Source organism: Chiloscyllium plagiosum, unplaced genomic scaffold, assembly GCF_037043375.1.
Source record: "Chiloscyllium plagiosum isolate Xiang-an unplaced genomic scaffold, Cpla_swu_hap1 HiC_scaffold_28, whole genome shotgun sequence".
In the NCBI taxonomy this organism is placed as follows: domain Eukaryota; kingdom Metazoa; phylum Chordata; class Chondrichthyes; order Orectolobiformes; family Hemiscylliidae; genus Chiloscyllium; species Chiloscyllium plagiosum.
The window spans coordinates 38233306-38247199 of record NW_028270166.1 but is presented as its reverse complement, the minus strand read 5'-3'; positions in this window follow the sequence as shown (position 1 = coordinate 38247199).

Here is a 13894-nt window from a genome sequence, read left to right as displayed (position 1 = left end):
TTCACTTTGCCCTCCCTCAACCAGAGTTACCAGACTCACAGCCTTTAATCTTTACCTGCCTTGAGCACAGACACAAAGCCAAATGGCTCATCATGGTTGTCAGCAGTCACCAGTCAAGAGAGTGGACATGTTACTGTACAACACTATGCTACATCAATCTCACACCCACAGCATTTGTCAGATGTGTAGCTGAAAAAGACACTTGCTTCAAGCAAACAACCACATTTCGAAGTGTAAGGGGTATATTCCTCAGTCAGATAAAGGATGACATCCTTCAGTCTGGAGGTCCTAGCACCGTAAGTCAAGGTTAGCCTTTGAAATTAGTCCAGGGGTTTGAACTTGTCATGGTCTGGGAGTCTGTACCTCATCGGTCTGTGAGTGGTTCACACCAGCACCAACCAACCGCCCCCTGGCTGAACACTTCAACTCCTCCTCCACTCCGCTGAGGACATGCAGGACCTGGGCTTCCTCCTTCGCCAAACCCTAACCATCTGATGCCTGGAGGAAGAACACCTTGACTTTCAGACTGGGACCCTGCAAGCACACAGGATTAATGTGGATTTCACCAGTTTCCTCATTTCCCCTCCCCCCACATTATCCCAGTCCCAGGCCTCCAACTCAGCACCGCCCTCCTGACGTGTCAATCATCCTTCCCATCTATCTGTTCCACCCTCCTCTCTGACCTATCACTTTCTCCCCCGCCTTCATCTACCTATTGCATTTTCAGCTACTTTCCCCAGAGGCCCACTTCCTCCATTTATCTCTCAGCCCTCTGGCCCATAAGCCTCATTCCTGATGAAGGGCTTATGCCTGAAACATTGATTCTCCTGCTCCTTGGATGCTGTCTGACCTGCTGTGCTTTTCCCGCATGATAGTCTCAACTCGGATCTCCAGCAGCTGCAGTCCTCACTTTCTCCTAGTTCATGGGTCAGCTCTATGAGTCCTGGGAGTTGTAAGCTGTTAATCAAGGAGCTGTACCCATATCAGTCAGATGTCTGGCCAATCATCTTTCGGGGTTGTCTACCGAAATCCATCAAGAGGGTGGCCTCTGCTTAGTGCGGGGGTCCATTCACTCAATACCAAGAGGGCCAATGCTCCAGGAAAGAAATTTAATAGTGGGAATTGGAGGCTGCTGGAATAATGGAGGAATTAGAATTGTGAAACTGTGCTGCCAACTCTAATGGAGCAAATATACCCAGCGAGGTGTCGGTCTCTGAGCAGGCGTGTGCAGGAGGCAGTCTTACTGGTGCTTCCTTTGATGCCTTGGTATTGTCATCCTCCGACGTGGAGGAGGGATCTCTTGGGGAGAGGGGCATGCCTCCAAGCTGTTGAGATCATGCCATAGCTGATGGGACCTGCAGGAGACAAGAAAGAGGAAATGTTATTCACAAGAGGTAGGGTAGCAGCATGCTAACAATCCGGAAACAGTGAGGACTGCAGATGCTGGAGATCAGAGTTGAGAGTGTGTTACTGGAAAAGCACAGCAGGTCAGGCAGCATCCGAGGAGCAGGAGAATCGAAGTTTTGGGCCGGAGCCCTTCACCAGGAATGATGCTGGGAGGCCCGGAGGTGGAGAGATAAATGGAAGGGAGGTGGGGCTAGGGAAAAGGTAGTTGAGAGTAAAATACGTGGATGGAGGTGGGGGTATGGGTGATAGGTCGGAGAGGAGGATGGAGCAGATAGGTGGGAAGGAAGATAGACAGGTGGGATAGGTCATGAGGGCGAGGCTGAGCTGGAAGGTTGGAACTGGGGTAAGGTGGGGGGAGGGGAAATGAGGAAACTGGTGAAATCCACATTGATACCCTGGGGTTGAAGTGTTCTGAGGTTGAAGATAAAGTGCTCTTCCTCCAGGCGTCAGGAGGTGAGGGAGTGGGAATGCTAACAATCCATTGACAGTGGGGGTAATGGGAGAGAAACACAGAAATGCTTTTTGCATGCTTGCCTGGACATGGAGGGTTCTGCGTCTCTATAGGAGGGTCAAGACCATATATCCACAGCTGGTGAGGAGTCAATTGTCCTTTAGCCTTGGCTCATCCTGCCCTCTGGGCTGGTTTCTCCTGGAATGAGAGAGAGGGAGGGTTTGAATGACATTAAAGTAAGTGTCACAACTGTTAGCGTTGGTGCTGGTGGGGGTTTTGGGTTGGGTGATACCAAGTGAGCAAAGATGTGGCATGCAGTAGTGAGATGGGTAGACCATGAGTCCTGTTAGGAGGTGTGTGCAGCAGCAGGGATAGAGTGACGTAGAAGAGAGAATATGTTGTCACTTACTGTGGCAGAGCAGAGAAGGTCATTGATGTTCCCCTGACCTGGCTGGGAAAGTCACAGGTCTCTGCCATTCCTGGGGGAGGAGGATAGCTCTACCCTGCATCACACTGTCCAACAGGATGTCAATCCCTCTCTGCAAAGTGGGGTACCCATATCCAATAAATTTCATGGGTACCAAGCAGCGCAGCTCTGGCTGACAGTGCTTGACCAAGTGGACGAGGATGGGATCACTGGTATCAATCCCAAGAGGCCTTGGCAGTGGTAAGTACTTCCATCTATAGCAAGTGGGACAATATGCCAACTGAGGTGCCAGAGGGGCATTGTGCATGGTTACTGAAGCTAGTTCAAGATGGTTTAATGAGAAAATATGCCAGGACTCATGGAGATAAGTTGTCCATGAAACTTACCTCAATGACACTTCGCCGAATTCCAGTAAAATTCAGTCCCTTCAGTAATGTGGAGGTGCTGCCCTGCTGGGATCCATTGGCTCAAGGTCACCTGCTTGGCTCCCAAGCACACTACAATGTCAAATCATGTCTGAAAGTATTATGTTTTGTAGCAGAAAGAGTCCTAGTTGGATGACAGATGTCAGACTGGTGACAGAGGAGTGAGTGTGAGGGGATGGTGTATGATGGATGAGTCTGTCCTACCATAAGAGGTTTCACTGTCCAGTCTCTTTTCACTTGCCTCTTCCTCCACTTTAAGGGGCTGTTGTTTGAAGCTCCCTTCATCCTTAGGTATGATGGTTCAATGGTTAGCACTGTTGCCTCACAATACTAGGTACCTGGGTTCCAGTCTTGGGTGACTGTCTGAGTGGAGTCTGCACATTTTCCCTGCATGCTCTGGTTTCATCCCCCCTTCCCCAGTCCAAGGACTGGTCAGGCTAACTACCCCATAGTGTCCAGGGATACATAGGCTAGGTAGATTAGCCATGGGAAATACAGGGTCTGAGTGGGATACTGTTCAGAGGGATGGTGTGAATTTGATGGGCTGAATAGCCTGCTTCTGTACTGTAGGAATTCAATGATTTGCTCGCTCCAGCCAGCCTCTTAATTTACACCTGAAGCCATATTCAGATGTATCAGACCTATTTTCAAACAAAAATCTTTTGGAATTACAAGTAGAAATATTTCCAGTACTTCAGATTACTGATCTCTTGTCATGAAACTATAAGAGTTGAGCACCACCTCTATAGGATCAAAACTGTTTTCCAATATCATCCATTTGCAGCCATACATATAGCTGGCTCGAGACAAGGATGAACCTGTAGCTAATGGTGGGGGTCTTCCACAGAGTGCAAGATGTATATTGATCATTCGGGAGGCAGAGGGGGTTATTGACAGGACTTACAGAGAGGTAGTCACTCCCCAGCTAAAAGAAAAAGACAGATGGGTGACAGTTAGGGGACAGAAAGGGAACTGGCAGGCAGTGCAGGGATACCCTGTGGCCATTCCCCTCAACAATAAGTATACCGTTTTGGATACTGTTGGGGGGGATGACTTACCAGGGGAAAGCAGTGGGGCACCTGCTGCTCAGAAGGGAAGGGCAAAGAGGAGCAGAGCGGTAGTCATTGGGGACTCGATAGTTAGGGGGACAGATAGGAGGTTCTGTGGGGACGAGAGAGACTCATGGTTGGTGTGTTGCCTCCTGGGTGCCAGGGTCAGTGATGTCTCTGATCATGTTTTTGGGATCCTTCGGGGGGAGGGAGAGCAGCCCCAAGTCATGGTCCACATTGGCACCAATGACATAGGTCGGAAGAGAGATGGGGACTTGAGGCAGAAATTCAGGGAGCTGGGATGGAAGCTTAGAGCTAGGACAAACAGAGTTGTTTTCTCTGGTTTGCTGCCCGTGCCACGTGCTAGTGAGGTGAGGAATAGGGAGAAAAAGGAGTTGGCTACAGGGATGGTGCAGGAGGGAGGGTTTCAGGTTTTTGGAGAATTGGAGCTCTTTTTGGGGTAGGTGGGACCTCTACAAGCAGGATGGTATTCATCTAAACCAGAGGGGTACCAATATCCTGGGTGGGAAATTCGCTAAAGCTATTAAGGTGGATTTAAACTAATACAGCGGGGGGATGGGAACCAAAATTGTAGGACAGGTACAGAAGAGGATGAGAGTAGGGAGTTCCCAAATCAAGTATCTGACACTGGCAAGTGAGAACCTGGTTTAAAGTGTGTGTACTTCAACGTGAGGAGCATCCGAAATAAAGTGGGTGAACTGGCAGCGTGGGTTGGTACCTGGGACTTCGATGTTGTGGCCATTACGGAGACATGGATAGAGCAGGGACAGGAATGGCTGTTGCAGGTTCCTGGATTCAAATGTTTCAGTAAGAACAGAGAAGATAGTAAAAGGGGTGTGTGTGTGTGTGTGTGTGGGGCATTGTTGATCAGGGACAATATTATAGTTGTAGAAAGGATGTTTGGGGACTTGTTAACTGAGGTCGTATGGGCTGAGGTTAGAAACAGGAAAGGAGAAGTCACCATGCTTGGAGTTTTCCATAGGCCTCCGAATAGTCCCAGAGATGTAGAGGAAAGGATAGCAAAGATGATTCTCGATAGGAGTGAGAGAGGCAGGGTAGTTGTCATGGGGGACTTCAACTATCCAAATATTGACTGGGATCACTACAGTATGAGTACTATAGATGGGTCAGTTTTTGTCCAGTGTGTGCAGGAGGGCTTCCTGACACAGTATGTAGAAAGGCCTACAAGGGGCGAAGCCACTTTAGATTTAGTACTGGGTAACGAGCCTGGCCAGGTGTTAGATTTGGAAGTAGGTGAGCACTTTGGAGACAGCGATCACAATTCTGTCAGGTTTCCATCCAAGCAAGAGTTACAGCTGGGGGAAGGGAAATTATGATGCATTTAGGAAAGATTTAGGAAGCGTAGAATGGGGAAGGAATCTGCAGGGGATGAGCACATTAAAAATGTGGAGCTTATTCAAGGAAAAGCTCCTGTGTGTCCTAGATAAGTATGTCAGGCAGGGAGGGAGATATAGAACGCGTGAGGCGTGGTTTACAAAGGAAGTGGAATCTCTGGTCAAGGAGGAAGCTTATGTTAGGACAAAATGTGAAAACTCAGTTAGGGCGCTTGAGGGTTACAAGGAAGTCAGGAAAGACCTAAAAAGAGAGCTCAGAAGAGCCAGGAGGAGACATGAGAAGTTGTTGGCGGATAGGATCAGGGTTAAACCTAAGGCTTTCCATAGGTATGTCAGGAATAAAAGAATGATGAGAGGTAAATTAGCGCCAATCAAGGATAATAGTGGGAAGTTGTGTATGGAGTCAGAGGAAATAGGGGAAGCACTAAATAAATATTTTTCGACAGTGTTCACTATTGAAAATGAAAATGTTGGTGAGGAAGATACAGAGATACTTGCATCTAGACTAGAAGAGATTAAGGTTCACAAGGAAGAGATATTAGAAATACTGCAGAGTGTGAAAATAGACAAGTCCCCTGGGCCAGATGGGATCTATCCTTGGATCCTCTGGGAAGCAAGGGAACAGATTGCTGAGCCTTTGGCATTGATCTTCAAATCATCATTGTGTATAGGAATAGTGCCTGAGGACTGGAGGATAGCAAATGTGGTTCCCTTGTTCAAAAAGAGTAGTAGAAACAACCCTGGTATTACAGACCAGTAAGTCTCACTTTGGTTGTGTGTAAAGTGTTGGAAAAGGTTATAAGAGATAGGATTTATAACCATCTAGAAAAGAATAATCTGATCAGGGACAGCCAGCACGGTTTTGTGAAGGGTAAGTCGTGCCTAACGAAATGTTACTGACTTTTTTGACAAAGTGACCAAATAGGTAGATGAAAGTAAACTGGTTGATGTGGTGTATATAGATTTCAGCAAGGCATTCAATAAGGTTCCCCACAGTAGGCTATAATACAAAATGCGGAGGAATGGGATTGTGGGAGACATAGCAGTTTGGATCAGTAATTGGCTTGCTGAAAGAAAACAGAGGGTTGTAGTTGATGGAACATGAAGCGTGGAGAGATAAGCTAGGGGAGGGTGGGGGTGGGGAGAGAGTAGCATAGAGTTGGTGTCCAGTTACTAGCGGCGTACCGCAAGGGTCGGTGTTGGGCCCACTGCTGTTCGTCATTTTTATAAATGACCTGGATGAGGGCTTAGAAGGGTGGGTTAGTAAATTTGCGGACAACACTAAGGTCGATGGAGTTGTGGATAGTGACGAAGGATGTAGTAGGTTGCAGAGAGACATAGATAGGATGCAGAGCTGGGCTGAGAGGTGGCAAATGGAATTTAATGTGGAAAAGTGTGAGGTGATACACTTTGGACGGAGTAATCGTCCACATTCCACACCTCCGCCCACGGACCCCACCCCTCCAACCGCAACAAGGACAGAACCCCCCTGGTGCTCACCTTCCACCCGACCAACCTTCGCATAAACCAAATCATCCGCCGACATTTCCGCCACCTCCAAAAAGACCTTCCCATGTGGCCTTCACCAGTTTCCTCATTTCCCCTTCCCATACCTCACCCCAGCTCCAAACTTGCAGCTCAGCACTGTCTCCATGACTTGTCTTACCTGCCTATCTTCCTTTCCACCTATCCACTCCACCCTCCTCCCTGACCTATAACCTTCATCCCCTCCCCCAGTCACCCATTGTACTCTATGCTACTTTCTCCCCACCCCCACCCTCCTCTCATTTATCTCTCCACCCTTCAGGCTCTCTGCCTGTATTCCTGATGAACTCTGGTTTCCAGCATCTGCAGTCATTGTTTTTACCTTACTGCTATGAATGTCTAGAAGCTCCTGTCAGGTTGCTCAGTGGTTAGCAATGCTGCCTTACAGCACAACGGACATGGGTTCAATTCCACCCTCGGGTGACTGTATGTGTGGACTTTCTCCCCATTTCTGCTTTGGCTTCCTCCCAAGATCCAAAAATTAGTAGTGAGGTGGGATCTCAGATAGACTTATAAGATTCTAACAGGATTAAACGGGGTTCATGCAGGGAGGATGTTCCCGATGGTGGATGCGTTCAGAACCAGGGATCTCAGAGTGGATTGACTATACTAAATTACCCATAGTGTCCAGGGATGTCTAGTTTAGGTGGATTAGTCATTGAAGTATAGGGTTACAGGGTTGGGTATGGGTGGCTGCTCCTTGAAGGGTCAGTGTGGACTTGATGGTCTGAAGGGCCATGGGATTCAATGGTCATCTCATGTGATTTTCCCAATTTCTCTCGATGGGCAACATCCTCCAGGGTCTGGGAAGAGACTATCCAGAGTTCCCTTGCCTGGTTCAGTTGATGGGGATAGATTCTATAGACAAAAGTGAGGATGGCAGATGCTGGAGATCAGAGTCTAGATTAGAGTGGTGCTGGAAAAGCACAGCAGGTCAGGCAGGAAAATCGACATTTTGGGCAAAACCCCTTCATCAGGAATGAGGCAGGGGGCCTCCAGGATGGAGAGATAAAAGAGAGGGGGGTGGGGCTAGGGAGAAAGTAGCCAAGAGTACAATAGGTGGATGGAGGTGGGGTTGAAGGTGATAGGTCAGAGAGGAGAGTGGAGCGGATAGGTGGGACGGAAGACTGGCAGGTAAGGACAGGTCATGAGGATGGTGCTGAGCTGGCAGATTGGAAATGGGGTAAGGTGGGGGGAGGGGAAATGAGGAAACTGGTGTAGTCCACATTGATACCCTGGGGTTGAAGTGTTCCGAGGCAGAAGATGAGGCATTCTTCCTCTAGGCGTTGGTGGTGAGGGAGTGGCGGTGGAGGAGGCCCAGGACCTGCATGTCCTCAGCAGAGTGGGAGGGGGAGTTGAAATGTTGGGCCACGGGGCGATAGGGTTGATTGGTGCGGGTGTCCCAGAGATGTTCTCTAAAGCGCTCTGCTTTATTTTATTATGCTGACATAACTTGTGATTACTAGATGGGAGAGGTGAATGGGAGAGCAAAAACAAGAAGGCAGATTACTACTTGAATGGCTGTAAATTGGGAGAGGGGAGTGTGCAGCAGGACCTGTGTGTCCTTGTACACCAGTCGCTGATGATAGGTATCCGGGTGCAGCAGGCAGTAAAGAAGGAAAATGGTATGTTGCCCTTCATTATGGGAGGTTTCGAGTAGAGGAGCAGGGATGTGTTATTGCAGTTATCCAGAGCCTTGGTGTGGCTTCAACTGGTACACTGCGTGTAGTCCTTTTCTGAGGAAGGATGCTGTTTCTCTCGAGGGAGTGCAGCAAAGGTTTACCAGGCTCATCCTGGGGATGGTGGGATTGACGTATGATGAGAGATTGACAAGGTTAGGATTGTTTTCACTGGAGTCCAGACAAGTGAGGGGAGCTGGGGGGGGAGGAATCTCATAGAGACTTATAAAATTCTAACAGGGTAGATGCAGGCAGAATGTTCCTGATGGTGGGCATGTCCAGAACCAGGAGTCACAGTCTGAGGATTCAGGGTGGGTCATTTAGGACGGGGATAAGGCAACATTTCTTCATCTAAAGAGTGGTGGGCTTGTGGAATTCATTACCGCAGGAAATAGTTGATGCCAAAACATTGAATATATTCAAGAGGCGGCTAGTTATAATACTTGGGAGCAAATGGGATCAAAGGTTACGGGAGAAAGCAAGGTTAGGTTATTGAGGGGCACAACGAGCCATGATCATGATGAATGGCGAAGCAGGCTCAATGGGCCAAATGGCCTCCTCTTGCCCCTATCTTCTATGTTTCTATTTTTCTTTGAATATTGATGTGAATTACTTGACAAGAGCCCTCTCACCAAGGAGAGTCAAGTGCACATTTTTATGGAGATCACTCCCCAGGAAAAAATTACAATGAACACCTGGTTTTCCAAGTGCATTGATTTTCCCATTATGAGTTTAATAAGTGTGTCTGGATGGTAACATTTCCCAGGATGATGCCACTGATTCTGTACAGCATTTTGAATTTTATACATTTTAATCCAGTGGAGGTTACCAACCCTGGCAAATGAGATTCAGTAGTTTCCATAGCAACTAGATGAAGGCTGTGCCACTGACGTTGAGGGGAACAGGCTGCTGACAGATCCCATGTCTGAGGGCATGAAGTAATTGTGTGGAATAATGCACCGTTGCAGACTGCATTGCAAAGGAGCACACAAATTCGCTCTGGATTTGAAACCATCAGGCTTACTCAATGCAAAACAAAAATTTATGATCCCAGGTTTTGCATCAAAATCAACCATAGTAGTTGTGCATGGTACTACAATCACTACAAGTCACATTTGTGTTTGTGTATGTGTGTGGGTGTGTGTGTGGGTATGTGTATGTGTGTGGGTTTGTGTGTGTATGTGTGTGGGTGTGTGTGGGTGTGTGTATGTGTGTGGGTGAGTGTGTGTGTATGTCTGTGGGTATGTGTGTGTGTATGTGTGCGGGTGTGTGGGTGTGTGTATGTGTGTGTGCCTATGTAGAGAAGGCGGCATTAAGCTGCCTTTTTGACCTGCTGCAGTGCATGTGTGCATGAGTGTGTCTGTGTATCTCTCCGTCTGTGTTTGTATGTTTGTGTGTGTGTGTATCTGTCTGTCTGTCTTTGAGTGTGCGTGTGAGACAGTGTCTGTAACTGTCTATGTGAGTGTGTATGGTATGTGTTTGAGTGCTTGTGTGAGTGTCTGTAAGTATCTGTATGTGTCTATGCATGTCTTGTGAATGTGTGTGTGTGTGGGAATGGCTGTGAGTGTGTCTGTGTGAGTTTGTGTCTGAGCATCTGTGAATGTGTCTGTGTGTTTCTGTGAATGCTTGTGATTAGCACTTACTGAATTCCTGCAAAAAATACGGGAGGGACTGCATCTAGAAGTAACGACTACAATTTTAAATTTCCTGGCTCTGCCTCAGGGTTTGGATTGTAGAAGAGTTTGAACTCAGCTGATTTGGCAACAGAAATTCGGAAACTCCATGTTACCCATTGCAGCTGAAGATCTCAAAAGTATTGCTGCATGACCCTGCTTAGGACAGTGCACTTGAGGGCTTTACCTATCACTAAGTGACCTGGGATGGCTTGCAAAGTATTTTAATCCTCTTTCATTCCAAGTGGAAAGTGAAGATGGATGGAACACCTCAATGATGTCTTATGGTCATGCCCTTCCCCCACTGCCTCAGGTCTTGACTGATGACTTTAGTAATGAACACTTTCAGCCCTTCAGGCGAAGGACACACATACCATCGATCAATACTTTGTATTAGCGAGTGCAGCTCTGGAATCCTGAACGCGCTTTAAATCTATCGACCATTTGACAGTACACTGCAACACATCCCTATCAACATTCTCCAAAGCTTTCCATGCTTCAAAGCAAGTGCTGCCATTCAGGGTGGTATCATGGCTGACGTTTCTGAGTCCATCTTAGGTATTCGAAAACATCAAGATCAGAATGCTATGTCAGTTGTCAATGCTGGTCGAGGGGCTTATTTAAAATGGGATAATGAAGCATGATCATTACTCTTTCTACTGCGAGCCTGTAATATGAACAAGGTCGTGTTTTTTGGCAGGATAGAAGCATAGAATAAAGGAGCAGGAGTTGGCCATTCAGCCCTTCAGGCCTGCTCCTCGATTTAATATGATGATAGTTAATCATCCAACCCATAGCCTGTTCATGCATTCTCCCCATATCCTTTACTCCCTTTAGTCCTAACGATTATATTTACATCTTTCATGAAATTCTTCAATGTTTTGGCCTCAACAGTTTCCAGTGGTTACGAATTCCACTGGCTCCCTGCAGTCTGGATGAAGAAACTTTTCTTCATCTCTGGCCTATGTGACTTACCTGTTATCCTGAGATTGTCACGCCTGGTTCAGGACTTCCTAGAGTCATTGAGAATGTCCTTCCTGCATCAACCCGGCCACATCTTCTTAGAATCTTTAAGGCCTCCAGGAAATTTCCCCCTCATTCTTCTAAATTCTAGTGAACGTAGCCCTAACCAATCCAGTCTCCCCCTGTATATCAGTCTCTCCATCCCAGGAATCAGTCTGCATCCCCTCAACTACCAGAACATTGCTCCTCAGTTAACCAGAACAAAACAATGCACAAGACTCCAGGCATGGTCTCGCCAAGGCCCTGTACAATTGCAGCAAGAGATCCCTGCTCCTGTACTCGAATCTTCTCATTACAAGGCCAACATACCATTTGTCTTCTCCAATGTCTGTTGCACCAGCATGGAACACCGTCTACAAGGCGTTGTCTACCTCTCATCTTCCGGGGGCAATGTTCGGGGCAAGGACAGGGCTGAAGGCTGCCTGGAGCTCTGTGAGTTGCAGTTTTGGAGTAGGAAAATAACTCCCTACTCTAATTTCTCTTTCCGTGACTCCAAATGGGGTCTTGACCAACAGTGTGGGAACCACCAGCTGACACTTTGCAAGGGAAGCCTGTACCCCATCTTCCTTTTTATTTCAATTTATTTAAACCCAATGTCTTCTGCCCCAGAATCCAATTCCCAAGAGGTCTGGCTTAATGGAGGGGTCATCCCAACCCTCACCTAGTCCTCACCTCCACCCTTCCAACCTGCAACGACCTAGAACTTGGGAATGGGACCTTGGAGCATCATTTAGTCAATATTTGTCTATTTAAATAACAATCAGCTTCCTTCTTCTGGGTGTCCTATTGTTAAGATCAGGATATTGCAAGAAGCAAGTGGGATTACAAAGTTTTATCAACTCAGGTTAATTTAATTATCACCAATCCCCACAAGGCAGGTGCAGTTAAAACTCAGCCCCTTATCGATGGTCCCTTTAATTTTATTGAGAGATTTTCAGATTGTGTTGTGCCACTCTGCATCTTCGAGGACATGTTGATTGTGCACATTCTACACCCCACATTCTCAACTTGCACACATCCAAGTCGCTGCTATCTATGTTACACCAAGTGCTGATCATCTATCAACACCTCATGTCCACTGGCCTGCAGAGGCTCCCAATCAAGCAATTTCTCAATTTTACAATTCACATCCTTTTCTTCAATGCTTCTATGACCTGGACCCCGCCTATCTCTGTCATCTCCTCTGGTCTCTAAAGTGGCTGCACTTACCCAATCCTAGGCTTTTGGTTGTCCTCAACTACAATCAAGTCATACCTGCATTCATCAAGGCCATAATCTCTGTAATGCCACCCCAACATCCCTTCAGCTCTGTATCTCTCTTTTTTCCTTAAGTAAACTTATTAAAACCTATGCCTTCGGCATCTCAACTACTATCTCCTTATTTTATTTTATTTGTTTTATTATTGCCTAGGTACAGTGAAAGGTTTTGTTTTCTGCATAGTACAGGCAGATCATACCATACGAAGTGCATTAGGGGCAATAGAACAAGAGAGGAATACAATGTAGGGCTGCAGAGAAGGTGCACAGAGAGCAAGATCAGTTTGAGAGATCCATTCAGAAATCTAATAACAGCGGGGAAGAAGATGTTTTTGAATCTGTTCGTGCATGTGTTTAAGTTTTTGTATCTTCTGCCTGATGGAAAAGGTTGGAAGAGATTATAACGGTGGTGGGAGGGGTCTTTGGTGATTATGACTGCCTTCCTGAGGCAGTGACAAGTGCGGATGGAGTCAATAGATGTTACTTATAACTTCTGAAGACTGATGCAAAACACCCATTCAATTTATAACCAGGGCGAGTTATAAGCAGGCTGCTGATGTGACTGCCTTCCCAAAGCAGTGGGAAGTGTAGACGGAGTCAATGGATGGAAGATTGGTTTGCTTGCTCCATTAAGATATTTTGACTTTTATAATGCTTCTATAAAACTTCCAGGGATATACATTTTACGTGTTGTTTCACTATAGGTTGTCACTGAGAAACTTGTAATTTGCACAGCTTGGCATGTTCCAGTTTGCTACACACCTGCACAGCTTGGAGCCAAACATTGCCCTCATCTCAACAAATGTTGGTTGTGAGGCATTGTCATAATGGCAGCAATTTGAATCAGAGTCTGAAACAATTCATCTGGGGGAAATAAGAATTATGAGTAAGTTGAGATAGATATAGATTAGTTGTTACAAGTAGGTGTGATGATAATGGTGTGACACTAGGAATTAATTAGGAGTGATTATGAGAGAAAAACCTTGTATTTATATAACACCTTTCACCTGCTCAGGATGTGTCAAAATGCTTCACAACTGATAAATTATTCTGGAGGTGAAGTCACTTATTTTAACGACAAATGTGACAGCGAATCTACATAGAGCAAAGATCTAAAATAAAGAGAGTAAGTGGTCCAAAATCCATTCCCATGTGACTCAGAGATGAGACTATTCTCAGTTTAGGAAGACAAATTCTTCAAGTGTAGATTGTGCATTTATGTACGATTTAATGTATTTCAAATATTTGTATTTGTTAGAAATGTTCAAGAAGAATTGAAATTCTCAGCCTCATTTCACAAGGTTCTAGAGGTGAAGACTTATTACAGTGTAGCAGCATGCTATTTAGCCCATCTAGCCTATAACAGTTTCCCAAGTTATTATCCATTCTACCATATTAGAGTCATAGAGTTATAGAGATATACAGCATGGAAACAAACCCTTCTGTCCAATCATTCCATGCTGACCAGATATCCCAACCCAATCTAGTCCCACCTGCCAGCACCCAGCCCATATTCCTCCAAACCCTTCCTATACATATACCCATCCAAAAGCCTCTTAAATGTTGCAATTGTATCAGCCTC